Genomic DNA, 14,661 nt, shown 5'->3' on the forward strand with positions numbered 1-14,661 from the left:
ATCAAACTAAAGCGAAAATGTCATGCTTTTGAAGGCCTACCATTGTGCAGTCTAGCTGTGGTTAGTGACGTGATGCTGTTAATGGGGAGTTTTACATAAACCTATAGGTTATTATTTATTTGGCGTACAAACAGCACTGGTATTTCGCACGGCAATAGTGGGGGGGTCCAAACTAACAATTTTAAAAAGTGGGTGGGTGTTTTGTAAGAATTTAAGAAATGTTTGTATATTTTAACTTTTAAATGCATCAATCTGGTAGCCTAGAAATCTAGACGCACCCTAGCGGCAGCAAATTAATTTGCTCAGCCTGTACGTCTAGTATCAAACCATAGGGATTTCTATTGGCTGACGCCGTGGACGTCATCCAATCACAGCGCTCTATTTTGTTAGAGAGTCTTAAGGCGGGCTTAACAGGATAACAACAGTCCTGCGACGGTGAACAACAAGGAAGGTGGCTATGGCGAACGAAGAGCGGTTGTTTGAATCGGCGTTGGCGTCAACTTTGGAGGAGTTGGACTTGTGCTTTTCTTTGAAAGTTGAGCAACACAATGCACTTAAGTCATTCCTTTCGAAGAAGGATGTATTTGCCGTTTTGCCGACCGGATACGGATATGGTCGTAGGCCTATTGCATGCCTAGGCAGTTTGAAAGACAATTCTCTGCCCGCCCCTTGGATTAAGCAAGGTGAATGGTTCGATTCCAGACTATACATTTAAATGATATAGGATGGCCCTCCAGGCTATCAATCTGGTGCACTTTTAAAAATAAATTCAGAGGTCAGACTTGCTTATTTTTATGGAAATATTTGTGCTGTAGCCTAAGCTATTTTGCACTTCAGAATTATAACCATGCATACACAGGTGGAATAGTTATGGTGATATTGCAATAAGTTCACAACCACAAAAATATATGGTACATTTCACAGTTCAGAAATGTTCAGCACTCCATGAAATTATGCAGAAGTGGTCATCTGTGTTTTTCAGCTAGTTCATTTAAGATAATATATTGGTCATTGTAATGGCCATAGCCTACAGGCTATTCCTTTTTCAGGATGTACCCATATCTGCATGATGTGAATGTTTGCATATGGCTTATGTCAGGCTTTATATCAATATTTGTGTCTCCTTATTTGATTTTCTTTATATTTTTGCATTAGTGTCACTAGAAAGCATGGCAATATAAATATATTCATTTATCTGTGTAAGTGGGATTGGCTGGAACCTGACAATATAAGAACCATGATAGTGGGATAATCTACTGAGCAATTTACAAAAATGTATGTAGGCCTACTGACAAATAGGTTACATTAGAATACATTATAATTTCGCCCCAATGAGGCTATGTAGAAATGTGTTGCAATTTCAAAAACAGAGGCATGCTTTATATCCTCGTATTCGGTACGGTTTGCTGTTTATTGTGATATTAGGTTTGCCACATGTTGTGTGAAGGGTTAGTGAGATATTAAACCGAGAGTAATGGGTGTGCACTGTGTGCAAAATGCAAATATGATTAGCCTAAATTGCACGTCGGTTCAATGATAATTTTCTCGCGAACCATTTATCACAGCAACTTCGCGCTAATATCATTGGAAATCTTAGATTCCGCTCGTTCACATGATGTGTGATATCATGTATAGGTTTAGTTTAGTTGAACCTCATCTGCCAGGTATTTGACCTACCACGTTGACACTTCAGCGTGAAAAATACTCAAAGCATAGGCCTACCTGAAGCCGGGGGAATGCGCCTGGGATGGCTTTTGAAGTAGCATCGCAAATGAGAGAAAATTTAGAAATTTCCACAGACAGGGGGTGCTCTTGAACCCTCTCACCGTCTCTGAAAGCATAACCGTGGCTCAACAGGTAGATCTATAGGCTAAACTAATTTTTCAGGCATCTGACCGACCGGGTTGAGTGTGTGAAACTAATCAAATGCGTGTGTCTCACGGCCAATGCGTGAGAGTTGGCAGCTATGGTTAATGGATGTGACGTGTCTGAACCAGTCCTCGACAAACTACATAAAACACATAATTAAGTAGTGAATTTTGATATGAAACAATTGAATAGTAATTTGATAGTAATCATGAAAAACTAGCGATGAAATTATTGCTTCCTCAGTGCCCACTAAAATCCACAGGAAGGATCAACAAGTCACTTAAAATATAAAAATATAAAAAAGAAATTTATTTTTTTCTTTTTACTGTCATCAATTTTGGTCAGTGATTCCCGGGTTACTGAAACACCAGGGAACATGAAACTTGGTGGCCACTCCCCTAAATAACTAGCCCTACCTGAACCATTGCACCCAAGATGACAAAATATTTATGGTATGTTAGTCTCAAGAGCCCGCATGAACCTAACCCATACCCACTCATTTGTGATTTGCACACATAAAGTACATGCACGCGCACATGCACACACACGCACATGTGCATGCACACCCACCCACATGAATGCAGATACATAAACACACACACAAAGGCACGTATACGCATGTGGGCATGCAAACACACACGCACACACACACACACACACACATAAACACACAAACACAGGCACACACATGCACACACACAGACACACACACTCTTATAAACAAAAGCAAACTCACATATGCACACATTTACATGCACATGAGTTGCAGGAGTAGGAGATGGAGACAAATTGACAAGCGTGATTTATTTTTGCGAAGAGAATATGCAGGACTGAGAGGCGGTCATATTTTGTACCACTATGCGGTACATCTAGTTTATTGCTGCCCTTACTCATGTTACTCTGTGGGTATTAGCTACAGAGGACCTGACACTTCAAATGCTGTCATATCGCGTCACATTTAAAATTAAACTGTGTTAAGCAGACATGAACGGCAGGCTGAACAGATCTGCAACAGAAGGAGGTTGCTATGTTAACTCCAGCTGCAAAGTCAGCCATCTTCACCAGCTAACACGATAATCCAGTTACTGTACAACATTAGTATGACAGTTACAGGAAGATAATTGCTCAGATTTTTGTTATTAGGCCACTTGAAAATAGGCTATGGCTAGGCTAATCACTGGAGGTATTTTAATATTATGTTTGTTTTGCTAATGGTTAGGCAAGGCCTCCCTGTGGTTTTGATCAACCTAATAATCTTTGAAATGTCAACTGTAAACACTAAGTTGAAATGCGTTGAAACTGACATGCCACCAGAACAGACGTTTTATCGGCTTTGAGGTATAATAAAGTCCCCAGTCTTGTAAATTCACATTATGTAGTATCCATAACATCACATCCATAACGCACCATTAAAGGTTTTAAAAGTAAGAAAGGGGCACAATTTGGTCATCACACTTTACATTGATATAAATCAGCTTTGCACAGACACTATGGACATTGTCGCATCAACACTGTATGTGTAGCATAAACTTTTCCTATAAAATGTTATAGATGTGACATGGCCATGGAACTTGCTGGCTTAAAAACAAAAGCCTTACAAATGTAAGGAGTTGTGCTCTTAAAGGCAAGCTGAGCATAGACATTACTCTACCATTCCCTTGTCAATCTGGAATTTGTCAAATAACACAATTTGTTTGAACACTGGGTCCATTTATCCACTTTTGAAATATGTATAATATTACCATGTGAAATATGTTGTGAAATATGTTGTTATCAGTTGCAAACAATAAAATATAGACCTAAATGAAGATTTTAACAACAGTTCTATTTGCGTATGCACAACTTTTTTCTATGGTAAGGATGACCTTTGCATGGAATTGCCCATATGTATGACACAATGTTGTCAGTAATCTCTCTGAAAGGTTTGCATTTTATGTTCACAGTTGTGAAAGATACATTTTTGTTGCTTTTATTGGGTCCGGACGTGCTTAATACTCATTCTTATGTTTTAATTGCAGCGATTTTGGTTCGCCTTCTTGTGCTGCATTAGCAAGGGAGAGGAGTAGTTATATTGTAACAGTACAGGTAAGAATATTGTAGGATTCTCTGGTTGTTGCGTTGTGTTCTAATGTCTGTATTGAAGATGGTCAATAAAGCTTGGCGGCGGGATCAGGATCGGCGATTAGATGATGATTTATTGTAGATGGTACAATAATGAATAACAGAACACAGGCTAAGTCTCGAACAGTAAAACTGTGCAGTCTAACAGTTGTGGTTGTTATTAGAAGCGCTGCTAAACCTTCCGACTGAAGATGCTCCTTGGGTCGCTTCCTCGATCCGTCTCAGAGTCAAAACCTAAGACAAAGCCTGTTATACTAAAACATACAAACATCAATCATGCCAACGTGGCAGGTGCCAACCAGTGTACAAAACCCGGCCCTGGCCAGACGGAGATACTAGCCCGAATAGGCCGACATGCTGTCTCCCTCGGCCCATGTTATCACTGATGTTCCTCGGATGTTCCTAATGACCTTCCTGCTGGTACACAGGCCTAAGGCAGTTATGTATAATATGGACCTCTGCCTGTTGTATGCTACACACAGAAGTAACATATGAATATATGAAGTAACATATCAGAACACAGTAAGAATACCCCAGAATTCTACAATATGTTTTCACAGTGTTTATTGATTTGATTCAGAGTTCAAATAAATACTTAGATGAGCATAAATCATTTATGTAATTTGCTTCCTCCAGGTTGTACCAGGCAGTTATACCATGGATCCTGCGACCTCTACCAGCAGGGACACATTTGTACTACCCTGAAAATCAATAAAACATACTATAAACAATATTTTTTATTTAAATGTATACACGTTTTCTGTTCTATTTTGGAGTTGATGGACTAAACACATGTCTGACTGACAGGACCAGGCAATCACAAAGTTTAGGTACAGAGTTTAGTCTAGAGTTTAGTCTAGAATTTGTCGTCATGGTCAGGAAAGATTAGTTCTAGGGTAGCGAGATAAGCTACTGATAACAAGTTTACAAATAGCTGATAGTCTATGTGATCTTATTATGTATATGTTGTTGACAAAATTGTGCAGGAGAGTGTTGAACTGGTAGAGCATCCAGATCACCAGATGGTATTGGTACAGGGGCAGCCGTGGCCTACTGGTTAGCACTTCGGACTTGTAACCGGAGGGTTACCATTTCGAACGCCGACCAGTAGGAAGCGGCTGAAGTGCCCTTGAGCAAGGCACCTAACCACTCCCTGCTCCCCGAGCACCGCTCTTGTAGCAGGCAGCTCACTGCGATTAGTGTGTGCTTCACCTCACTGTGTGTTCACTGTGTGCTGAGTGTGTTTCACTAACTCACGGATTGGGATAAATGCAGAGACCAAATTTCCCTCACGGGATCAAAAAAGTATATATACTTATACTTATGCTATACTGGTAAAGTAAAGCTGATATTCACGAAGAGGATTCTTAGCCTAACACTCAAATGATGCAATGGCTGGACTTGCTTGGGCTGTAGATGTAAGATGATGCTGTAGGAGGAAAACAGAACTCTACCAGTACATACTGTATTAGCATTTTTATGACCTCCAGAATTCACCAACTGTATAGTGCTTACGCTACACTTAAAACAGATTGCTGAATTATCTCATATTGGCTTTATGGTCAGTTTCTCTCCTCTCTCCTCACATCTTGTAAAGTGGACTCCACAATCTGAAACAGTATATTTCTAGAAGACCAATAAGTAATTCATATGCTTATCGACCTCAGTATTTGGCAAGGCATTTTCCCAGTGCTGTCTATGCACACTGTTGTGTATACGGGGGTAGATAGTGTCTGTATGCTTTGGACAAATTGTTCTAGTGAAATGGAACTTTGATTATATTGTGTAGAGCCATGTCATTTCTTATGTTTTACTCTGTTGTCTGGTGGTTTACAAACAAATACGTAGTTTAATGAACTACACCACCCTGTTCTGATGCTTTGCATGGTTCACTATTAACCATCCTCATATGGTTATATGCATGTTACAGGGCAACCCAAAAATAAGTAATAGACAATTACTCTTACCTCGTAATGATATGAGCAAAAAAGTATTAAGTACTATCTAACAGCACCGACAGTACTAACAGTATCCAAATACTATTTCCACCCTCATTTTAGCTGCTCACCTTTACCTCTACCCAACTCCATCTTGAGGAAATCACTGTGGAAACTGAATTAACATCAAAGTATTAACCTTTGAATTTCCCTTTTCCATCGGATTAATAATACCATACTGTTAACCTCTTTGCTGGCTGCTTCTGAGTGTTTTGTATGTGTGTGTCAAAGTGTTTCTCTCTTTGTTTGTGTGTGTGTGTGTGTGTGTGTGATGTGTTGACACAGCAATCCAGCAATGCACTCTAATATGCTCTGTCTGCTTGTTAACTGCTCGCCGCCGTTTGCCTCCCGATGTCCTCTTTTCATCTCTGCCTCCAGTCTCAGCCACCTCAGCCCATTAAAACAAGTCGGCGACACACCAGCAATTAACTCCCATCGCCTCGTAAACACACCTAATGGCAACGGGCCGAGACAGCGGCTGCCTGCGCTTCTTCCACCAGGCAAGAGGGGGGGGGGGGGGGGGGGGGGGTTATGCAGAAACAGAACAAGATAGGCTTGATAGGGGAAAAAATTAGAGTGACATGGATGGTGAGGGGCGAAGATTAAAACGAGCAGGAACATAAATGATGTCTGCTGGTGTTCCGGGTTGTGAGGAAACTCGGTGGCTTCGACGAGATCAGAGCAGTGTCTCTGCTTGAAAAACAAAAAAGATTACAGAGGAGATTACTAGCTGACTGCAAGAATTTCTCATGTTTGCCACCATGAAGCAAGGGACCCTCTGAACACATACTGTATGCATGTACCGTGGTCAGTACACACACACACACACACACACACACACACACACACACATCCAGAAGCCAAATGTAATAGCTGCTCTGGTTGCTGAGGTGATTCATCAACAGGGATGTACAGTGGCTTGTGGGGGATGTGGTGAATTGGAAGTTCCCCACCTTCACAATGCATGAAGGAACAAAAAACAAAAAACAAAGCATCCAGGTACAGAGATATGCCTGACATTCTGGCTCTGTTAATGAACATCCTCCGTGAGGCACAATGCACAAACCGGTTGTCAGAATGTGCTTGGCAAACCGTGGCGCATCCAGCATTTCTGCCCACTGTGGGGAAGGCTCTCTTTCTTTTTCCCTCTCTCCCTCTCTCTCCCCTATCTCTCTCTCTCTCTCTCCCTCTGTGGGTGTGAGGAATCCTCTAGCCACGACTCCTCAGGTTCTCTCCTCGCTTGACAGACCATCTGAAGGGACCGTGGCAGGTCCACTCAGAAGAATAAGGTTAATAATTCATCAGAGCACCTGGACGCTTTTCCGAAGCATGGTGAGCTCTCAGCTCAGAGCCTCGTCATATGGAGGAGCAGCATTGAAAGAATGGAACTGTATTCTAAACCATCCCCCCTTTTCCCCTCACAGAGATTCTCCCGATGGCTGTTTGTTATGCAATATATGGATATAAACACAGTGAGTTTTTAAATGGAGTTCCCCATAGCAGGCATCACCGTTGTGACAACATGGGAGAAGAACCTGTCAAAAGCAACATGTTTTCTGTTGAAATGGTGAGAGAGCAAAAAAGGCCGAGAGAGAGAGAGAGAGAGAGAGAGAGAGAGAGAGAGCGAATGGGGAAGGAGGAGAAACAACAGTGACAGAAAATGGGGGGGGGGGGGGGGGGGTTATCAAACTCATCAACTTCTATTAGAATTCTATTACGTGAGGATCGTTAATATATCCACCAGAAACATCAATCAAGCACTGATGCCTCTCCTCTCTATTCCTCTCCACTCCTCTCCTCGCCTCTTGTCTCCTCTCCTGTGTGTGCCAGAGACAAGCGAGTCAGAGAGATAGGACAGAGAGAAAAGAAAACAAGAGGTAGAAAAGCCAAACAGAGCGAGAGAAAAACAAAATGGTGATGGAAAGACAGACATGCAAGACAGATGGATAGATAGAGAGAAAGAGAGAGAAAAATGAGGAGTGTGGGTGTAATAGAGTGGAGTGGAAGACACTGGTGCCGCATCCTTAATCAAGCGAATGCCTTTATTACGCCGGCCTTGATTCCTCATCGATCACCCCCTGCCGTCACTATATGGATGCAGCCCGCACACTAACTGGGGAGCAGCCAGGGTTGTCTCGAGCCATCCCACCGGTAGCAGGTGTGTGTGTAAGTGTGTCTGTCTGTATGTATGCTTGTGTGTGTGTGTGTGTGCTTGTGGGCATTTGAGTCAATCAGTCTCTCTCTCTCTCTCTCTCTCTCTCTCACTGTGTGTGTGTGTGTGTGTGTGTGATTGCCTCTCACAATATGTGTGTGCTAATGGGATACCTTGCCCTGGAAAAGATAGGGGTCAAAACCTGCGCCCTACCTAGCTTGTCTGCCCATCTGCCCACCAGTGGCTGAGCGAGGCAGCACCATCCTGGGCAGCCCTCTTCCAGGAAGCCAATGCTGCCCTGGGCCCAGCCAAGGGGCTCCAGCAGCCTGCCTCCGCAATCCCAGAGCCCATTATCTACCCTGCCCACAGCCTCCCCTCAAGTGCAACAGATCAAATCCCCTCTATCTACTGTTGTCTGTCTTCCACAAGTTCAAACTTTATGTCTGTGTCATATCGTGTCCCAAACACCCACCTTACTCACCCAATTTTTTCAGTTGCACTCGATAAGAACACGATTGAGTAGGCCAAACCTACAGAGGGAATCTGGTACGAATGTGAGTTAACATAACTGAGCTGTTGCAATCATGACAACCGTACAACAGACTGGTCAAGATAATCACACATGCCTGATTGAATCTGGATAGCATCGACAATGGAGAGAATCACAAAGGATTCAAACCTGTCACCCAAACACATAACGATATCTGTCGTGACTGAAAACTGTGACTACCGTTGACACCATTGGATTTCCCGAAACAGCTCTACTGTCTGTAACAGAAGCCTTAAAGGAAGCCAGGGCGACCACTCGGTCATCAGTACTCATTCTGCTTGACTTATCGGCTGCCTTTGACTCGGTTAATCACCGTATCCTTCTCTCTATACTCTCAAACATGAGAATCTCCGGCTCTGCTCTCTCCTGGTTTGAATCCTACCTAACATGATGCCCGTTTAATGTATCATGGCTCACAGCTGTCCGCACCTCACTATCTCACCACAGGGGTCCCCCAGGGCTTAGTGCTGGGCCCCCTTCTCTTTGCTATCTACACCACCTCTTTGGGACAGATTATCCGTTCGCATGGCTTCTCATACCACTGCTATGCAGACGACACACAGCTCTATCTTTCCTTTCCAACTGATGACCCCCTTGGTCTCGGCACGGATCTCGGATTGCCTCTCAGACATATCTACATGGATGAAGGCACATCATCTCCAGCTAAACCTCTCAAAAACTGAGCTGCTGGTCCTCCCAGATAAACCTACCATAAATCGTGACATCAACATCAAAATTAAATCCCTGTCTGTTGTGCCTACCAGGACTGCAAGAAATTTAGGAGTCGTTCTTGACAACCAACTGACCTTCTCCGATCATGTTACGTTGGTCGCCAGTCATGCCATTTCGCACTTTACAACATACGGAAAATCAGGACTTACTTGACTCAAGATGCTACTCCTGGTACAGGCAATAGTCATCTCACGACTTGACTGCTGTAATGCCCTCCTGACAGGTCTCCCAGCCTGCACAGTGAAACCCCTTCAGATGATTCAGAATGCAGCAGCGCGTCTGGTCTACAACCAACCCAAAAGGGCACATGTTACCCCCGCTGCTCATCCAGCTACACTGCCTACCTATGGCTGCTCGCATCAAATTCAAGTCTCTAACGCTTGCCTACAAAGTAGTCTCTGGTTGTGCTCCCACTTACTTGAATGCCCTCATACAGGCATATGCTACCTCCAGACCGTTGCGCTCCACAGACGAACAACGTCTAGCTCTGCCACAGGTACGCTCAGGCCAATCCAAACTTTTTTCATCTGTTCCACCTCATTGGTGGAACTCACTACCAGTTCTTACTAGAGCAGGGACATCCCTCTCCATTTTCAAAAAACTCTTGAAGACCCAGCTCTTCAGAGAACATCTACTCTCGTAGCACTACTTACAACTAGTCTTGCTGATCCTAGCACTTACCACCTGACTAGAACTGACTGTTGATTGTTTAAAAAACAGCACTCACTGATGCACTTATTCTTATTGTACTAGACCTTTTGTTTTTAAATTGCCCTAGAATTGGTGAGAAAATTGCTTTAAAAAGCTTAAACTGTTAACCATGTTGTTAGTCACTTTGGTCAAAAATACGTCAGCCAAATGTAATGTAATGTAATTTCAAAATCTGTCTTAAAAATCAGGAAGTCTGTTTTAAAGTCCACTCCATCACCATAATACTCACCAGTGTAGACATCACATAGACGAGTAGTACATTAATAAATGCACCTGTTGTATTCCCTGGGCAAGAAAATAACAAATCAGTTCCTCTGCATTTGTAAACACAGAATTTTTTGTTCTAGATTTTTGGTCTGTTCATGGTTGCAGTGGTTTACGGTTTTAGAGCGCTTTAATCTGTGTTTTCCCTTCCTAGTCGATTATTTTGTCATCATCATACCCTGAGCACGTCCAACATCCATCACTGTGTCCAAGTCCTGAGTCTTGGCACAGCTCACTCACCCACTCCCGCCACTTCACACCCAAGACGGATGTTCACACATATTAACCCCCTGGGGTGAGTTCACATGAGCCAGGGGCTCTTCTGCGGTGATATGCCCCTCCACTCTCAGGCTAATGATGAACCAGTGGGCAGTGATGGAGGAAATCAATCCTGTTAGCTATTAGCATTAACCTCTTGATTAGAGCGTAGCCAGGAGGCTAGTGTGGCCCAATGAGCCGTGTGATGATTTCTCACTCACAGACGGACGGACATGCCACTGTATCCGCACACTTAGTCCTTGACAGACTGTCTGTCACCTCTTGGTATGTACTAATGATGCTATGAACATACTGTGGAAGTCCTGAAACATGCATACCTCTTAACATAGCATGACAGATCTATCAAATGGGGGGGCTTGATACCTTGTTTTGATTGCATTCTTACATTATTACAAATTTTGAGTTTTTTTTTGGTTTGTTGGGATTACTATGAATACATATAAATAATGTAAAAGTCCAAGTCCAGACACATAGCAACATAAAAAAACTCACTTTAGTGATCACCTGAGATTCCCTGAAACCCATGGTGCCCATTCACAAAGTCATATCCAATCTCAGTTTGTGCTTCTATTTCTACGGCAAGGGCACCCTATTGTTGTTGCACACAGTGACGTGGGATGATTTAAAATGGATAATGGTGGTAGGGGACAAAGTAGTGTTGACATCCAGGATCGGGCGGGATCAATACTGTGCCATTTCCATGAGGCTGGCTGAAGGGCAGACATGTCACTGAGACCACAGACACGGCTGCTTTTCATCAGTGAGGTGGAGAGATCAGGCCATACGGGGCGTCGTTTGTCAAATGTTGCACATTGTTTTGTACCTTGCACATTTGCAGACATTGTCAAATTTAAAACAAAATGCACTAATACAATTTAAACTGTCACTTTTTCATACATGTAGTGTTACAGACAAATTGTTTCAAATCTGTCAATATCTTTTTCAAGTGTTATAATTTGTAGTGCCCCATAATGCCATGGGGTTTGACATCTCTCAGCTGGATGAAAACATGTAACAGAAATCTGCTTACTGGACCTGGCTCACAGAAAAAGAATCAGGCCCCCTCTGTGTCAGAAAATGGGAATGAAAAACATACAAAAAATGTGAGTCAATGTGATGAATACATCAGTGAACAACAATACACAAAGAATGCATGGAAATCTCCCTCTCCCATCATTCTTAAGATTTGTTTGTGATGCGGGTTAAAGAATCTGACACAAAACATTGGGGCACCTACAGAAGACATAAAACAGACTATGATGTCTGGTTGCCATTACAGGCATCACAGAGACAGTGTGGAGGGGGATTGTTGGGATGATTTACTTGACTCTGGATGACAACAAACAATAAACCAGATGGGGGCTGAAATCTCCATATTGGCTCTGAAGCGTGAGCACGCAGTCTTTCCCAATAACACAATGCAGAACAAACCACCGGGGACTGAGCATGGTGTCCTGTCCTTCAGTCTAGTTCAGTACACAACAGACGTGCCTCAATGTAATAAAGTAACCTACCTGTTGCTTTGTTTTCAATGCGGTCAGATGGAAAACTCACGGTCAATCTACCCTGGATATGGACCACGGTTTCTCTAATATATTTTAAAGTGGTGTGCTATCGTGCGCAAAGGGGGTTTTCAGATATTTTGCAGCAAAAGAAATCCTATTAAACTCTACTAGGCCCATTACCATTCTCAACACTACTCTGAAGTGAAACTCTCCACTGAAGAGGACCTACTTTATGGAGCATTGCCACACCAAGAAAGCACACAGGAGGACACATACCCCCTAAAAAAAAAAAACACGAGTCCATTTTCTGAAGGGAGAAATAGGGTAATAGTCTTACAACCCGACTGCCCATATTTCTCCACCTGAGGGCCAGAGCCATAATCTGCAATCATGCAGCATATCCAAGCATAAAATTGCAGCCCTCATGAGGGAGGCACTGACGAATCCAGTGTGACTCAGTCCACCCGCCATCAATTTACGCTGCTATTGATTAATTGAAAGAGGCCCCACTCACATCTAAGCGAGACTGTGTGTGTGTTCTCCCAGATGGCCACTGAGCATTGCAGAGTTAGCACCATCCATATTTCAGTGGTGGTAAGATCTAAGAGTTTGCATGGTGGTGTTTTTCTGTTTACTGATTCAATCGATACATTTAGGGATAAAGGGATCAGGTGCCATTTTATTTTGCTTTATTTGGGCCAAATTGAGTCAATAGGCCAATAGGGGTTGTAATAAGGTTGTTGGCTTTATAGTCGCATCCAGCAACAGTGTCTAATTCATCTCAGTTTATGGTTTTCATAGTTTACAATGAGAAACATTGACATGAAATCAGGGTGGTAGACATGCATTTCAGACGGAGGTCAGTGAGTGAGTGAGTGAGTGAGAACACTGATGCCCAGATTGGACTTCCTCCTCATCTCTCCCATCCTCAGAAAGAAACAGCGTTTGGGGAAGGAGAGAGGCATTTGGGGGTTAGTGGGGGGTGGGACCTGCTTTCAATCTCGCCTTTAATTATTCTTACTTGTAACATGAGCTCATCACCCCCCCCCCCCCCCCCCCCATCTCAAGAGCATCAATAATTCACCGTCCCAGCATGGTGCCCAAGCCCCTATGAACCACGCTGGATATTGCCTCAATACCATTTGAAGAACCACTAGGCACACACACACACATACAGTATATATATATATATATATATATATATATATATATATATATATATATATATATATATATATATATATAATTTAATTTGGATCAGAAAATACCAAGTTATTGCAAAATATCACAGTATGAAAACATACAAGACTGATACATGTGCAAACCCACACACACACACATATACAGAAGGCAATGTATGCTGTCTACCAATAGTAGACTGATCGTATGAACCTTCTACAATGAGACCAACGCCTCCATTTCATGTGTGTCCAGGAGGCATGAAAATAGCCCCCCAATTTCCTGTGTCCAATTTCTGGTACGTCCAGGGGATGACTGAGTAGAACCCAATTATATTAGCTTATAAAATATTGATAAAGGGTGCAAAAGATTACCATAGTTGGAATAAATGTCACTGGGACGATATAAACCAGTGCATAGCAGCTGCCTGGCAGATTAATATACAGAGATATTGCCTGTCAGTGTGGTAGACAGGGCAGCTATGTGTGCTTATTGTCACTATAATTCCACACATTTCTTTCTCTCTCTCTCTTTATCTGGATGCTCTGTTAACAGTGGTGACAGGCAGGAGTGTTGGAGTGGAAAAACTGAAACTTCCATAGAATGATAAATGCAGGCATTTATACCAAATCCTATACACACACGCGTGCTATTGTACAGACTTATTGAAGCATCAAGCCTTTTGAGGCTCTTTCAAGGTGCAAGGTGAGCGATGATCTGCCTGCAAAAAGAGACATAATGCCCACAAAATGGGCTTTTGAGCCTATTTGTGTGCTCATTAGGAGCACTTGTGGGAGAATGGGTATGGAAGTTGGAAGTGCAGCTGATTGTATTGTAGGAAATTGACTGCAAACAGATTTGTGTGGAAATATTACAGCAAACAGATTTGTGTGGAAATATTATTTGAATCAGCTGTAAATTACAAGCACTATCTAGTGTATGGAGATCGATTATAGTTGTTTCTCTTATAGTTTCCATATATTAGGTTGTAAAGTGCCGCTATGGAATTCTAATGGCATATCAAATAATTTACAGGGTAGTCTATCCATTTTCTATGAAGCACTGATGTTTTCTGTCCTACTTCTTCATTGTAGGCAGTGTCTTCTCTTCTCTTTTCTTTAGCTCTATTTACAAATGTATGTTTTTGCTGTTGACTGTGCTGTTATTGTACTGTATGGTTTCTTTGCATGTGAGAAATTGTTACAGTACATTGTTGCCCTTATTTGAACGCCTCTTATGAATATAATTAGCATTGTCTTTTCATCAGAAAAGCTGTAATGGTATACTGACATGAGTGAGGGA

Source organism: Alosa sapidissima, chromosome 24 (assembly GCF_018492685.1).
Source record: "Alosa sapidissima isolate fAloSap1 chromosome 24, fAloSap1.pri, whole genome shotgun sequence".
NCBI lineage: Eukaryota > Metazoa > Chordata > Actinopteri > Clupeiformes > Clupeidae > Alosa > Alosa sapidissima.